The sequence below is a fragment of the Solanum dulcamara genome, chromosome 6 (assembly GCF_947179165.1).
Source record: "Solanum dulcamara chromosome 6, daSolDulc1.2, whole genome shotgun sequence".
Lineage (NCBI taxonomy): Eukaryota > Viridiplantae > Streptophyta > Magnoliopsida > Solanales > Solanaceae > Solanum > Solanum dulcamara.
The window spans coordinates 60,528,364-60,546,049 of NC_077242.1; the positions used below are offsets into that span (position 1 = coordinate 60,528,364).

Here is a 17,686-nt window from a genome sequence, read left to right on the forward strand (position 1 = left end):
ATGATGCCCACACAAATTAAAGCATAGAAAGGAGAGGGTGTAAACATTAAACTTTGATCTTGTATTTCAAAGGACTCGGTACTTTGAACGAATTACCTTTATATTCTGAATTCGTCTCGAAATACAATGTACTCGAACTGCCATACTGGGTTAGCATACATCCCCAAGTTTAGGTAACTACTCCCTCCGTTATATTTTAATTATCATTTTAACTATTCTCATGTCTATTAAATTTTTTTAATAAATATAAGATATAGTTTACTAAGTTAATTACCTCTATTTTATAAAAGTAGATTGATTTTTTTTCTCTTAAGTACCGCGCACTCTTCATAAACACTACTCCCCCCGTCTCATATTAATTGATCACTTTTCATTTTGTACGGAATTTAAGAAATCATAAATAAGAAAATAATTTTACTAATTCACTCCTTAAAAAAACTTTTTGGACTTTACAAACAAATAAGAACACTTTCAAACAGAATTAATTGCAACCGTAATATAGAAAAAAATTAATTAATCTTTTCTTAATTTAGTAAAATGGACAAGTAATATGGAATAACTATTTTTAATATAATAATCAACTAATATTGAACGGAGCAAATAAAAATATAGGTGAAAATAATTGTCAACTTTGATGGTGAATTCCTATATAGACAATCTTTTTGAATTAAAGCGATAATTAATTGGGACCGATGTCCTAATTGAAAAATTAAGAAACCCTTTTTTTAATTGGAGGGTATTCTCTTGCTGTAAAGACAACACTGCCTCTTTCATATATCAATTACATGTCCAAATCAGGTCAAGGAACAAATTGCTTGACCTCTCCAAACCCCATAATCAATTATAGGGTACCCTACAAAAAAAACAAAGGGTTTGTCTAGTTCAGTTGAAAAATAACTTGACCTCTCCAAATCCCATAATTAATAATAGGGTACCCTACAAAAAAAACAAAACAAAGGGTTTGTCTAGATCAGTACCACATGCATTATTTGATTATGATGAGTGATATCTATTCTTTTGAGTTGTCCTGTGGGATCCAAAGCTTGGCAATTATATGTTTTTGCATTTAATGCTAATTTTGGCTACTTATAACAACTCTTCCATTCTGTTTGTGTGGCCCTTTTTCTTCCTTTCAAATCTTGTCTGATCATATAATAAAAATTTGGCACACCTTAGAATTCACCCCAGTTAAAATATACGTTTATTAACAGGGGAAACAACACAAAGCACATTATTATTGGTGCTAATTAAATATTGAAATAATAGTTTTTCTAATTACATTTTTGTCAGAAAAATATTATTTAGGATACATATATCTGACGGAACATATTATATACATGCGAGTCATATTAAGTGTAATTTATTTCACATGTACTGTATTCAAGAGCGATTCATATGTATCTGAGATATACTGATTCTCGCACTCACCTCTCTTCTCCCTCCTCTCTCCCCTCTCCCCTCTCTCTCCATATATTTGTATTTCAGAATGTATTTGATTTTCATAAATTTTATGCATATGTGATTTCAGTACCAATTTCATGTATCTGTGTATCCAAAATCAATTTCATCCCGTGTATCTGATATAGATTTCATCCAGTATATTCAATATCAATTTAATTAGTGTACATGGTATCAAATATTAGTGTAGTGCATAAATACATGAATCTAGTGTTAAAAATACAAACATCTAGTATCAAAATATGCATCGATACATTCATCAGTGTATCCGTGCATAGATACATTTATCTGATAACAAGGATACATGTATATGATATCAAAATATGCACTGATACATTCATCAGTTGCCTCTAAGTGCCATCAGCAACGAACATAAAGAGGGGGAGAGAGAGAAAGAGGAAAAAGAGGGAGAGAGAGAAAGATGGATAGAGCGAGAGAAAGAGGGACAAAAGGAGAGAGCGAGGGGGGAGAGGTTTAGTAGAAAAAGTGGAGAGAGAGAGAGATAAAGAGGGAGAGAATGAATAAAAAGGGATAGAGCAAGCGAAAGAAAGGGGAGGAGAGAGAAATTATGCAATTATTTTAAAGTATAGAGGGATCTGATATATATGATAGGAATATTTGTCTAATTAAATAATTTTTTCTTATAAAAAATGGTTGATAGTGCTAAATCCGTAACATTCTTCAAGATTTAACCATCAAATGCAAAGGTTCAAATATAGTTCTTCCTGAATCATGTACCCTTTCCCAAACAAAAGTAGCATATATTAGAGTTTGTGTCACGATTCAAGCTACGCCCTAGGTGTGACACAACAATTAGGATTCCCGAAGAAACTCCAACCAAGCCTCTTAGCATATCATAAGCATACATAATGTAACAATAAAATGGAAACTCACAAGAAATTCAAGAACACATCATAACAAGAATGAAGCAAGACAACATAGACTCCATACACATATTCAACATGCCTCTACATGAACTAACCTAGGCGGGGACTAGGACATGTTCCTTGCTCACCCTCATGAAAAGCAATGACATAACATGAAATAGTCTCAATGTATAATCATAGCCTAAAAATGAAAAGAGAAGAAAAGATAGACTTGACTTTGCCTCAAAGCATGAGGACTAACCACACAATCTTCGATAGATCACCAACTAGCTAGCCACAAGAATATGATGGAGCATCCATCCCTACATTGTGATATAATATAGGCAATGAAGTATGCGTTAGTACATTTGAATGTACTAAGTATGTAGACAATGTAATGCATAATAAAACCATGTTGTGCAAATGACCATTTCAAATAGCATGATAGAAGAGGTAGTAAAATCATAAGTACACAGGAAAAAGGACAGTGCACAATAAACTATAAGAGTATCATGTAAAAGTAAAGGCTAGGATTAGTCAAGTAAACCATTTTAAGGGACCATACATATGTGAGATATAACCGTAGCCAACATTTTAGATCATGTGAGCTATAACATGAAATCTGATGTAACTCCCACACCGAGAAGAGAGAGACTACTTGCCAAGGTAGACTCTGTATCATAAATATAAACATGAGCTATATGTGGATCCACTAGCTAGGCCATAAACGCAAACCTACGAAGGCGACGTAGTTAAGAGACTAGAAATTGTTACTAAGGACCCCTTGGGTCGAGTTCCAACCTCAAACGCCTTTCGGTGCTAAGTCAATATCCCACAGAATAAATATAATTATCATAAATCATACTTGTCATAAATCGTAAGCTTGTCATAAATCCTAGTTCATAAAAATAGCTCATTATCATGTGGTTCATGCAATGTGGGTATAGGCTTCCATCATTACGAATCTTATTTCATAAAGAGTATCATTATGGTCTTAAGTCACCTTTTTTCATAAACTTGCTTGAAAAATTATCAAAACATCATTCATAACCTTTCATGAGTCATTCATAAACATTCATTGAAATCCCTTGAAATTCATGATCATATTCCTTGAAAATATACTTGAAAATAGCATATAGCAAAGGGCAATGAAAGTCAACTTAAAATCACAATGTGATGGGAATTATGCAAAAATTGATCAATGATAATAAGATAAATCACAATTGAGAGGACTCAATGCAAGTCCATAAAAAATAATATCAATTTGAAGTATAATTGAAAATACCCATTATCCATGTCATGAACCCTAAAGAGTAAGGTAGAAAATTCATAAAATATTCTTCAATTCCATGCAATAATCATTAATTCATAATCATAATTCATGTAATTGAAATTGAGATCACAAAATCCATAAAATCCATACTTTGAATTGATTGAAAAAATTGAGAATTTATTGGGCTCCACGGGTGAAAGAGAGCCATGGATGATTACCCACATACCTTGGATAAGAAGTTAGAAGAAACTTGAAATTTTTTTGAATTTTTGAATTTTTGATGAAGAACTTAAGAGGATTGCTTGGTTGTCTTTAATGGAGGTTTGGGAGCCTTTGTAGAGAGAGAATTTTTATAATTGATAAATTGTGAAATAATGAGGGAGAATAGGGATTTGTGGGTAGTTAATAGGGTGAGATTTAGTCCCAAAAATGTCCAGGTTCATTAACTAATAGGGAAGAAAAGGTCTAAAGTGCCCCTACTTAAAAACTAAAATTGGACGGAAAAACTAACCCAAGTCCGCGACGCGGCGAGGGTTCATGATAGGCCAATTTTGAACTAAGCTGGGGCAGGTCTGCGACACAGACCTGTCGCTCTTCTGAAAATACAATTTTTCAAAAAATTTATTTTCTAAAATACGTGATCTAAAAATCCATCGAAGCCATTTTTGTAATGTTTTAACTTATTATTTCATATTCCAACCCTCAAACACTCGGGATATTACAATTTGCAAATTTAATTTTCAAATAAGGAAAAAATGATCGTAATTGTAATTATTTTTGTACATCGAGAAATATTAAATCTTGGCAGAGGTGCAAGAAAAAGAAAAAAAAGTATAAAAATGTGTAAGGAATTTCTTATTTTACTTTATACGACAATAGAATATTTATACATTGAAATCCTAAATCAATAGAAAAATATACATACATAGAAAATAAAATTCTACTCAAACAAAAAGATTTGAACTAAGTGGGTAAAGATTGTGATGCATCGATACCCTCTGGAAAACTGAAGGTGGTTTGCACACCTTGAGTTTGTCATGCAAAAACTGAAAACATGCCTACAAAAAAGACTTATATGGATATGTCTGCCACTTGATCCTTTGAAGAGAGAAACTGAATCATGAGATCACATTGCACAACCTTACCTTGAACAAAATGAAGTCAATTTCAACTATTTAATGCAAGAATGAAACACGAAATTGATGAAGAGATAAAAAAACACCAATATTATCAATCAATAAGACGGGATCCTGAGGGAGTGAGACACCGGGCTCAAAGAGAAGTGATTAGTTCCATGTTAGCTCAACAATGATGTTAGTTAAGGATTTTATATTTAGATTCAGCAGATGGTTGAGTTACAACATACTTCTTTTTAGAAGATCAAGAGATCAAAAAAGATCCAAGATATACAAAATAACTACCAGTCGACTTGCAATCATCAATGTTGCTAGTCCAATTGGAGTCTGTGACTTTTCCAATATGATTTCATTATCTATAAATTAAGTATTATTAATTTCATTAGCCTTTTATCATAATCAATTAGTTTAATTATCTACAATTAGTTAGATATAAGGGTTCGTTCGATGATCAATTAGGGTCGGATGCCAATTACATTCAACTTCCAACTTTAGGTCGTGACAATTACTAGCCAAATATATTTGTTGTTTTGGCCAATAGTTTCACAAATATCTTTCCCACAAAATAAATTTTCATTCAATAAATTAGTGTGCTCTTTTAAACATGCAATGTATATTTTCTGCTAAATCTACAAGATACATTCAACAAAATAGTGAGTACCTTGCCACTAGCAAAATGTGCGAATGTTGTATAGTTCTCGTCAAAAAATTATATTGTCTTATAATTTTTCAATTAATGAAGCTTCGATTACATTCTAAAGAAACTTGTATGTCACGATCCGATTTTTCAGGTCATGATGGCGCCTACTACAATCCACCAGTAGGCAAGCCGACCCATATCCTGGAACTGCGAGTAATGAGATATCAGGGTAGAAGACTAGCAATTTAATCTAAAACAGTAAAACAATAATATGAGCATACACGAACGGGCGAAAGCAACTAAATATATACAAACAAAAAGGATCCCTCCCAGAACCTGAAAGTCACATATACAGAGCTACTAGTAAAAAGAGAACAAGTCCCAAAAGTGAACTACGAAAACAAAGCTGTCTCAAAAAGTAAAAGACAGGCAAAATGTATATACAGAGGGAGACGGATAAATCTAGGATGCAATGTTCTCACCCTTGCCTCTGATCACGACCGCAGCTGGCTCGAATTAACACTAGTAGCTAGTACTCAAACCTGCATCACAAAAAAAGATGCAGAGTGTAGTATGAGTACCAAAATAACAGGTACCGAGTAGGCATCATAGGCCGATTGAGCAAGATAAGAAAAAGTAAATTAAAATGCAAGTAAAACATCACAACCAAAGATAGGGCAATAAATAAATGTAGATATGTACACGAGCGTACTAACAAACAAAGAGAAAGAATCTAACTAAATCCGTCGGGCTCCTATAAACCCAACGGGTACGCTCGTGCCCAAGTAAAGAGAAACCACCTGCACGGACTCCCATAAGCCCGACAGATGGAAGAATAGCTGAAGAAAAATTAACAAAGCCAAAAGGATTCCAATAATATCACCATTTCCCGGACTTGAACCGAACCATTTCTAAACTCTAATGCCTTAACCCAAGGCTGAGAGTAGATGAAGACTTGAATAGAAGATTCATCAGGGAGTCAGGAATTGAACCACGTGTAAGCTGGACCACGGACTACAACCTGGTAACTGTAGCTAACGAATCGACATGAGTAAGCTAGACCACGGATTTTAACCAGGCAACTTTAGCCAAGGGTTGAACATGGGTAAGCTAGACCATGGACTTCAACAAGGTATCTATAGTTAAGGATCCTAATCACAAGTGTGCTAGACCACAGACTTCAACCGGGTAACTGTAGCTACTAAGCCAAACACAAATAAGCTGGACCACAGACTTTAACTTGGTAACTGTAGCTAAAGGAGTGAACCGGATTAGAATCAGCGACCAACCATACATCACGGGGAGTACCCCTAAACTGAGTGTCATCAATGCACCACTCTATCTCAAACCAAATATTACCTAAATCGCCGAGAAGACTCCTAAATATCAAGAACCGAGCGATACAAGACCAATATGAGAATAGAGCATTAGGGAGGTAAGGTCATAAGATGAGTTACTACTTAACTAAAGCTCAGACTATCAGACTCAAGTCTGCTATATCAGTATACAAGGATCTAACTGTTCTAAATGACATCGGAGAAGTTCTAGGGCCCAATGGCACCAAAATCGCGCAAGTCTAAGGCAATCACTATTCTAAGACTATACTAAGGACAAACATGCTTCCAAACATATAACCGCAGGCACATCATTCATCACAGGATAGGAACAACCAATAACTACAAGATTCATGCTTAAATAATCCAATAATTTCTCAAACATAACACCTAGGGCATGGATTCTAAGAATTTAGCATGCTCGACACAACCCTCCAAACCCATACAAATCAATTTACAATTGCCTAAACAAGATCAGTCTCATGAGGGGAAAGCCGTAGCTTACCCGTAGGTCGACCGCACGCGCTCTAACTTAAAAAACCAAAGTTTTTCCCTTCCAAGAGGCCTCCAGATGCTGCCACGCTATCAACAATAGAATTACAACATTAATACGATCATTATGACACTAAAATTATCAAATTCAGAGATAGGCCAATTTCAGAGTCAAAAATCGGGAATTGTGGGACCCACTCTGTAACTCACGGAATTGACTCCGAGAATAGGCTCTAAATGCTAACCCCAACTCATGTTACATAAGGGAACACAATTCACACAACCAATCAACCCCAAAACTATCATGCATTCATAATCAACTACCAACTCAAGAACACTAGAAGCACCAAAAAAAAAGAAAATACCTCAAAGGAAACCTCAACTCCTAATTCTGAACACACTACTGAGTTTCTCTCAAAACTCTATGCAAGTTAACTTTTTGAATCGCCCAAATCGCCCAAGAATTGAAGGAGAAAATCAAGTTTGAAATTTGATATAAAATCTGAAATTTGGGTCTTAAGAATGACCCTCAGGTGTTGTTTTAGCGACCACCCGGGGATCGCTTAAGCGACACCCACCTAAGAGGAAGGTATCGCTTTAGCGACACCTGGTATCTTTAGCGATAGGACTGTCTCTTAAGCGACACCCACCTAAAAGGGCTGGTCGCTAAAGCGACGGCACCAAACACAGCCGGTGCAAGAAAAAGCTTAGCATGCTAAATCCACTGACGGGGTGCTCTTGATTTGTTCAAAATCTTATGCGCGCAATCAAGATATGCTACCCCACCAAATTCAATATTTTGGACTCAATGGTGCAGTCAAAATTTCTATATGAGGTCTTTACGACTGAAAATGGGTCCACACCCAAGGGCAATTTTGAGCCAAAATCCACAATAGGCTTCAGGATTAGACCAGAAGCCTCTGAAAGCAAACGAAGGATCATTCTAAACCACACTCGACATTCCAAAGCTAACCGCGCTGTCAAAATTTTCATCCAAGCGCATTTTTTTCAAAATATTGACGAAAGTCAACTATAGGCTAAATTTTAAAAGCAAAAATGCCAAATGGTGCTTAAATTATATCGATTGCCTCGGTACTCGTGCTGACCATATTTTCTTAAAATTATGACCGAAGTCAACTTTTCAAGTTAAAAGAACTCCAAAATAGGGAAACGAGCCTAAAACCCAAACGAACGATCAGGCGACCGAATAGTTAGTGCCAGCAAGTCATAAATAACTTAGGGTTGCTACAGGAATGCTCTTAATGACGGAACAAATGCTTTAATTCAAAAATGACCTAGAGGATCATTATAATATCCACTACTAAAACAACTTTCGTCTGTGAAAGTAAGAGTTAAGAGGTACCTGAAGGCTCAAATAAGCTGGGGAACAATGCCCATATCTCATGATCGATCTTCCATGTAGCCTCCTCGACTGGACGATGCCTATAACAGACTTAACCATAGGAATGGCTATGGAACGCAACTATCTGACATCTCTGGATGAAATAACAATTAGCTCCTCAATATAGCTCAAACGATCATCCAAGTCAATTGCACCATACTGAAGCACATGGAACTCATATGGAATATACCGGTGCAACATCGAAACATAGAAAACTGGATGAATAGCTGAAAAGGCCGGGGGCAAGGCTAACTCATATGAAACCTTGCCAATTTTCCTCAATATCTTGAAAGGGCTAATATACCTGGGAATAAGCTTGCCCCACCTCCCAAATCCCATGACACTCTTTATGGGCAATACATAGAGGAATACTATGTCACCAACGACAAACCTCAATGGTCGACACCTAAGAGCTGCATTGCTCTGGTGTCTACTCTAAGCCGTTCTGAGCCTATCCTGAATCACCCTCATATGATCTAAGGCCTCCTACATCAAGTTTGTACCGCGTGGCCTGGGATCTATAAACTCAAACTAGCCAACTGGAGAACGACAACACCCATTATATAAAGCCTCAAATGGGGCCATCTGAATACTGGAATGGTAGCTGTTGTTGTACGCAAACTCCACCAAGGGCAAACACTGGTCCCACTAGCCTCCAAAATCCATAACACAAGCCCAAAACATAACCTCAAGAACCTGAATAGTGCACTCCGATTGGCTATCATTCTACGAGTGGAAAGATGTACTAAGGTCAACACGGGTACCTAACTCTTCCTAAAAAGTCCTCCAAAATTTAGACATGAACTGTGAGCCCCTATTTGAGATGATAGAAACAGGCACACTTTGAATGAGAACCACCTCCCCAATATTGATACGGGCTAACCTCTCAACACTGTAGGAAGTATGAATGGGAAGAAAGTATGCTGACTTAGTCAATTGGTCCATGATGACCCAAATACTATCAAGACCGCAGGAAATATGAGGCAACCCCATAATGAAATCCATGGTGATCCTTTCCTATTTCCACTCGGGAATGGGTAATCTCTGAAGATCGCCACCAAGCCTCAAATGCTTGGCCTTAAACTGCTGGCAACTCAAACAATGCGACACATAATCTGCAATATCTCTCCTTATGCCGCTCCACTAATAGTGCTGCCTCAAGTCACGATACATCTTAGCGGTGTTCGGATGGATAGAATAGCTAAAGTTATGGGCCTTGCTAAGGATCATCTGAATCAAACCCCTATCTCTCGAAACACAGAGACAATCACCAAACCTCAGCACCCTATCTAAATCTAAGATAGCCAGACCAGCGTCACTTCCAAAAACCTAATCTAGCATTGCATTAACTCCTCATCCTCAAACTGATGGCTGTGAATTTAATCTTGCAGAGGTGAGTGAGCTCCCACGTAAGCTAATACATACTAAGAATCAAAGATATCAAGTTAAATCATCTAGTTTGATAAGGACTCGATGTTGAAAGCTAATGGTCGCTCCATAGTAGAAAGGAAGGCTAAACTACCCTTATTTACTGCCTTTCGACTCAAGGTGTTAGTTACTACATTCACCTTGCTCGGATGGTAGAGAATAGAGAGGTCATAGTCCTTCAAGAGCTCAATCCAATGGTACTACCTCGAATTAAGATCTCCTTGGCTCATAATGTACTGAAGGCTCCTATAATCAATGTAAATCTCTCATCAAACTCCATACATGTAGTGCCTCAAAATCATAAGCGTAAAGACTACCACCGTCAACTCCAAGTTATGAGTGGGATAGTTGCGATCGTACAACTTAAGCTTCCTCAATGTATAAGCAATAGTCCAGACCTGCTGTATCAGTACACAACCCAAACCAATACCGGATGCATCGCAATAAATGGTGAATCCCTCTCTCTCAACTAGAAGAGTCAATATAAGAGCGGTGGTAAGTAACTCCTCGAGCCTCAAAAATATCCACTTACACTCCTCCAACCACACAAAAGGGACATCCTGGTGAGTCAACTGAGTTAGAGGTGTCATTATAGTAAAAACCCCCTTAACAAAGCGCCTGTAGTACCTTGATAATTCGACGAAGCTATGAATCTCAATCATAGAGATGCTCTGACCCAATCATGAATAGCCTCAATCTTCGTCTGATCCACCATAATACCATACTTGGACACCACATGCCCTAAGAATGCTATAAAATCAAGCCAAAATTTGCACTTTGAGAAGTTTAGAGCACTACTCTTAAATGTTTCTCATGCTCCTCCCGGCTCTGCGAGTATACCAAAATGTCATCGATGAAGACTATGAAAAATAAGTTCAAGTACAGCCTAAACACCTGGGTCATCAAGTCGATGAACACGGCAGGAGCGTTAGTCAACCCAAAGAACATTACTAGAAACTTATAGTGGCTATAACGAGTCCTAAATATGGTCTTTGGGATGTTCGCTTCCCTAATCCTCAATTGGAGGTATTCGGATCTCAAATCAATCTTAGAAAATATTACGACACCCTGAAGCTTGTCGAATAGGTCATCAATCCTAGGCACGGGGTAACGGTTCTTCATTATTACCTTATTTAACTGCCTGTAGTCAATGCACATCCACATAATATTATCTTTCTTCTTAACGAACAGGACTGGGGCACCCCAAGGTGATACACTAGGCCGGATAAATCCCTTATCCAAGAGATCCTGAAGATGAACACTAAGCTCCTTGAGCTCTATGGGGGCCATATAATATGGTGGGATGGAAATAGAATGAGTACTCGACTCTATATTAATAGCGAAGTAAATATCACGGTCAGAAGAGAGGCTAGGTAAATCGACAGAAAACATAACTGAAAACTCTCAAACCGTAGGTACTGAATCAACTGTAGGGTCCAAGTATGCCAAACACATGCTAGCTACTAGCTTTCGGGCCCGAAAAAAGAGATCATCCTGTCGGCGTATGATTACAAGAGACCTGCCATACCACTGATGGGATACCATGAATGGCTAAGGTAATAGTTTTGGCATACAATCCAAGACTGCACGGTGAGGGGATAACCAGTCCATGCCCAGAATCAAATCAAAATCCACCACATCAAGCAAAATAAAATTAACTCTAGTGTCATGCCTATGAATAGTCACCATACAGGATTTAAAGACCAGATCCACTACTAAAGAATCACTTACCAGGGTCAAAACATGCAACGATTCAACTAATGGCTCTGGGCTCATACTCAGTAGAGGGGCACAATATATAGATACATAAGAATAAGTGGACCTTGGATCAAATAAAGTAGATGCAGACTAATAGCGTAATAAAACTGTACCTGTGATCACATCGTCCGAGGCCTCAGCCTCAGCCCTAACTGAAGCTGCATAGAAGTGGGCCTGTGTTTCTCTACCCTGTGCATCAACTCTGCCTCCTGACCTGCCTCTCTGGGGACCTTCTTGTGCACCCTAATGACCACCCCTGAGGTCCTGACCCTGGACTGCGCCTCTAACTAGACGTGCTGGTGCTGGTGCAGGTCTATCTGCCTATGAACTGGTAAGTCTAGACTATGGTGAGGGCACTTGCGGGACCAATGATCTATTTCTTCACACTCATAGCACCCCTGTGAATGTCGGCTGAAAGATGGAGGTCATCCACCTCAGCCGAAAGACCTATCTATGAACCATCTAGGCCCTAACTAAGACCGACACTAGAGCCAACCTGATGGTGCTGGTCATTCTCTAAGGTTTGAAGAGAGGCCTTGAAGGGGCGGCTAGACTGACCCGACTGAAATCTCTAGCGAGATCTAGCATAAGACTCCTAGGTCTAAAGCGATGCCCATCATGTCTATCATCTTGTCTAGCTCTCTTGCCACTGCCTCCTTGGGCCCTGCGATGGAGCTGCTTGAGTGTAAGGGCATGGTCTACCACCTCTAAAAAGAGAATTCCACTGAGACTAAAGATTGAGTCTTGATCCACAACTGAAGCCTCAATCCTCTAATGAAGCACCAAACTCTCTCCTCCTCTATGGGTAAGATCATTGCGCCATGCCTAAAGAGCTCACGGAATTGAGCCTCGTACTTTAGTACTGTCATGGTGACCTACTCCAACTATGAAAATGGATCTCGGAGATAATCTCTAACCCTCCTGGGAATAAATCAGGCCAAGAAGACCTCTAAAAACTCAGCACATGTCATCGATCGGGACTCTACTAGCCTGGTCTCTAGGTATGTATGCCATTAATGTCGAACGGGACCGTCTTACTGATAAACGATGAAGTCATCTCCTCTCAACTCCACTAAACCCAAGGTCTACAGCCGCTTATGGCAAGTAAGTAGAATATCATGGGCATCCTCACCCACAACCCCATAAAATCTCAACAGTGACAGTCTAAGGAACACCTCGAGCCTCTTCTTCTCCTAGAGTGCCATGAAGCCCTTTAAATCATCTGGCTGAGTGGTGGGTGCTAGTGACTTCTGAGCAACCGATGTCTCTGTTGCAGGCTGGTCCTGTGGTGCTAGGGAGGCAGGAGCTGGAGCCAGCTTCATACCCCCAATGGCAGCCAAAATCTAGGCAAACATCGCCTGCAAGTCCGGAGCTACGAGTTGCTTAGGTGGTGGCTTGGCTGGTCCTGGACCCACCGACTACTGATGTACTTAAGCTACTGGTGGTTCCACTTCTGGCTCTAGAGTTGGTCCTTAGTCCCGGCTGGTGTTGCAGCCCTAACTTGTCCCCGAGGTCGGCCTCTACCTCATGCACACATGCGAGCCATCCTATTAAAGAGTGGAACAAGTGAGATTTCTAGAAACCAAAATGACACAACCGCACAATAGCGATACAAAAGAGACACATTCCTAAAGACATCCTGTAGCCTCCCGAGGATAAGTCATGGATGTCTCCATGCCAATTCGCAAGACTCTACTAGATGTTAGCTCTGTACAAGTGAGATGATGAACCTAGGGCTATGATACCAACTTGTCACGACCCTATTTCTTAGGTCATAATGGCACTTACTATAACCCACAAGTAGGCAAGCCGACCCATATCCCAAAACTGTGAGTAATGGGATGTTGGGGTAGAAGACCAGTAATTTAATCTAAAATAGTAAAGAAATAATAGGAGCATACATGAACGAGCTAAAGCAACTAAATATATATAAACAAAAAGAATCCCTCCCAGTACTTAGAAGTCACATATACAGAGCTACTAGTAAAAAAAATACAAGTCCCAAAAGTGGACCACAAAAATAGAGTTGTCTCAAAAAGTGAAAAGACAGGAAAACTGTATATACAGAGGTAGATGGGTAAATCCAGGACACAATGTACTCACCCTCACCTACGATCACGACCGCAGATGGCTCGAATCAATACCGGTAGCTAGTACTCAGACCTACATCACAAAAATAAATGTAGAGTATAGTATGAGTATTGAAACAACAGGTACCCAATAAGCATCATAGGCCGACTAAGCAAGATAAGCACAAGTAAATTGAAATACGAGTAAAAAATCACAACCAAAGACAGGGAAAGAAGTAAATGTAGGTATGTACATGAGCGTACTAACAAATAAAGACAAAGAATCTAACTAAATCCATTGGGTTCCCATAAACCCAATGGGTACGCTCGTGCACAAGTCAAGAGCAACCACCTGCACGGACTCTCATAATCTTGATAGATGCAAGAATAGCTGAAGGAAAATGAACGAAGACAAAAGGATTCCAATAATATCACCATTTCCCAGAATTGAACCAAACCATTTCCAAACTCTAATGCCTTAACCCAAGGCTGAGAGTAGATGAAGACTTGAACCAAAGATTCATTAGGTAGTCAAGAATTGAACCATGTGTAAGATGGACCGCGGACTACAATCGGGTAAATGTAGCTAACGAGTTGACATAAGTAAGCCAGACCAAAAATTTTAACCGGACAACTTTAGCCAAGGGTCGAACATGGGTAAGCTAGACCACGGACTTGAACTGGGTATCTATAGCTAAGGAGCATGTTCACAAATTAGCTAGACCACGAACTTGAACCGGTTAACTATAGCTAAGGAGCCGAACACAAGTAAGTTGGAATACAGACTTTAGCCTAGTAACTGTAGCTAAAAGAGTGAATCGAATTAGAATCAGCGACCAATCATGCATCACGGGGAGTACCGCCAATCCGAGTATCATCAATGCACCAGTCCAGCCTGAACCTAATATAATATGAATTGCAGAGAAGACTCCTAAAATTCAAGAACCCAGCGATATAGGACCGATATGAGAATAAGGCATTATAGAGGTAAGGTCACAAGATGAGTTACTGCCTAGCTAAAGCTCAAACTATCAGACTCAAGTATGCTATATTAGTATACAGCGAGCTAACTGTCTGAAATAATGTCAAAGAATTTCTAGGGCCCAATGACACTAAAATCGTGCAAGTCTAAGGCAATCACTATTCTAACCCTAGACTAAGGCCAAACATGCTTCCAAACATATAACCACAAGCACAACATTCATTACAGGATAGGAATAACCAACAACCATAGGAGTTATGCCTAAATAGTCCAACAATTTCCCGAAAATAAGCTAGGCAGAGGCTCCGACATTACCCTCAAGGCCTATTCCCTTCTCCTGTTGACAAGGATGGATCCAAATATCTCTTTGAAAAGCATCTAGGGCATGGATTCTAGGAATTTAGCATGTTTGACACCAAACCCCTCCAAACCTATACAAATCAATTTACAATTGCCTAAATAAGCTCATTCTCATGAAGGGAAAACCATGGCCTACCTGTAGGCCGACCATGTGCTCTCCAACTCACAAAATTGGAGTGTTTCCATTCTAAGAAGCCTTCGAATGCTTCCACACTATCAATAATAGAATCAAAATGTCAACACGGTTGTTATGACACTAAAATTATTAAATTTAGAGATGGGCCAATTTTAGAGTAAAAAATCAGGAATTATAGGACCCGCTCCATAACTTATAGAATTGACTCTGAGAATAGGCTCTAAATACTAACCCTAGCTCATGTTCCACAAGGAAATACAATTCACACACCAAATCAACCCCAAAACTATCATGCATTCATGATCAACTACAAGCTCAAGAACACTAGAAGCATAGAAAAAAGGAAAAATACCTTAAAGGAAACCTCAACTCCTAAGGGGGAATATGTTATGTCTAAAGAAATCATAATATTAGAAATTGAGTAACTTTTTTGAGCAATCTGATATTATAATAGTATAACATCTTAACACTTTTTTGAGCAATCTGATATTATAATAGTATAACATCTTAACTTAAATAAAAAGTCAAGGGTCCAACACGCTTCCATACCTATCCCACTTTGACCGTAAATACTTCGGGTATCCACCGAGACTTTTACTGGATGTTTCAGTCCCAACCTGTCACCAGATAACTTCCTTTGGCGTTCCTTTAGAATACCACAACACAACCTAGCTTCGTTTCCTACTTCTAGACGTAACGGTAATATGGAAGGGGAGTTCTTTTCTTTTTATAAAAGGAAAGGAATTATAAAGTAATAATAAATATGCTCAAGAAAGATACTCATAATTTAGTTTTTATTCATAACTGATTTTTTACAAGGATGGAGAAGAGCAGATTCAAGTTCCGATCGATGCTCCTCTTTGTTTACAAACTGTCTCCTTTTATAGATGAAAGAGATGGACTTCAATTGCGGATTTAATACATTTACAAAAAGATGAAAGTGACCTTCTATCTATTAGTTTTCAAAAGAAAGAAATATTGAAACGACTCTTCTTTCAAAAGAAAACAAACTAGTAGGGACCTATGTTTTCATATTATTACAAAATGACAAAAAGGTCTCTATCATCTTTTTCTAATCTTATATTCTTTTCTTCTACATCTTTATCTTCTGGTGCTTTCTCCGAGTAGTAACGTTTGTCCATCTGTCTTCTTTTTATTCAGAAGATGTTGACATGACGTCTTCGATAATCTTCTCCTTTTTTGGTGAACAGAACTCGCATGTGCCTTTGGCGTATTTCCGCATTTCATACAATCGTCACTGAGTCTGAGGGCTGGACTTAATAATACCTTTATTAATTAAATTTATCTTTGTCTCCATATATCGTTTAGCTGCCGGCAGAGTGTTCTTTGCTGGGGCAATCAAAATAGAGGAATGTATTTTGGTTCCTCCATAAGTTCTAAATCCCTTTTTGAAACTATGTTCCATATTTGTTAAAACAATTCTTATCCAATAGCATGTCTGTATTGCGTATCTCTTTTGGTAAATCTTTGAAAAGTTTTTTCTTGAAAATTGTTTATGATATTAAAATCGTCAGCCTTACCAATTTGCATAAAATGGTAGGCAGGATATCTTTTATCTTTGTAAAAATCTGATCTGGCAGAAATAAACTTAAGGACCAAAATATTCTTTACAGTAATCATTGGGTTATTGAGATAACAATCTTTTACTCCGTCTTGTACCCATGACGGTAATCTACTAATCTCTGAAAAATTTAGAGAAGTAAGATAAATAGAATTAATGTCTCCAAAATCGTACCAGTATCTAATTTCCAGTGGAGATGAATCTTGTAAGTAATTGATTCGAGGGTATATCCCTGTAAAATCAATGTATCCATTTGGAGTGATTTTGAGAGAAAATAAATCTCTCATTACCTGTTCTTGATCTCCGATGGCTTGAAGTAACTTAGCGAATTTTTCTTTAAATTCCAAAGTAACTCCTCTTTGTGGCAATTGGGGTCTAAAAGATATTTTTTTCATACTTATCTTGTCCCTCCGTAGTTGTCGAAGTATTATCATCCTTTTACACTTTTATCAAGCTATTAATAATATCATAAGAATCACTACATTGCCTAATTTTGGACGTTATTCGGGCACATATGCTGATTAATTTGTCAGCAATCAGTTGTTCACAATCGAAATTTGCTATTTCAATAATATCAGAAACTGCTGTTTGAATATCTTTGAAATCTTTATTGATATCTTGCAGATGGTTTTTAATTTCTTCCATATCTGGTGAGAAAATCTACTGCAATATTTTTGTTAGTTAGAACAATTTTGATGTCGAAGGAATATTCGGATAATAATATTTTCCATCTAATAAATCATTTATATTTCGATTTTGACGAAAGATTA

The 17,686-nt window shown here is 38.1% G+C and overlaps 1 long non-coding RNA gene across 1 annotated transcript; it reads right to left on the reverse strand.

Moving 5' to 3' along the window:
• Positions 1 to 2,348: 2,348 nt before the first annotated feature.
• On the reverse strand, positions 2,349 to 3,962 carry LOC129892390 (uncharacterized). Its single transcript, XR_008767313.1, has 2 exons — positions 3,824 to 3,962; positions 2,349 to 2,647 (listed from the first exon to the last, which is right to left on the reverse strand). It is a non-coding gene; the product is annotated as an uncharacterized LOC129892390 (long non-coding RNA).
• Positions 3,963 to 17,686: the final 13,724 nt, after the last annotated feature.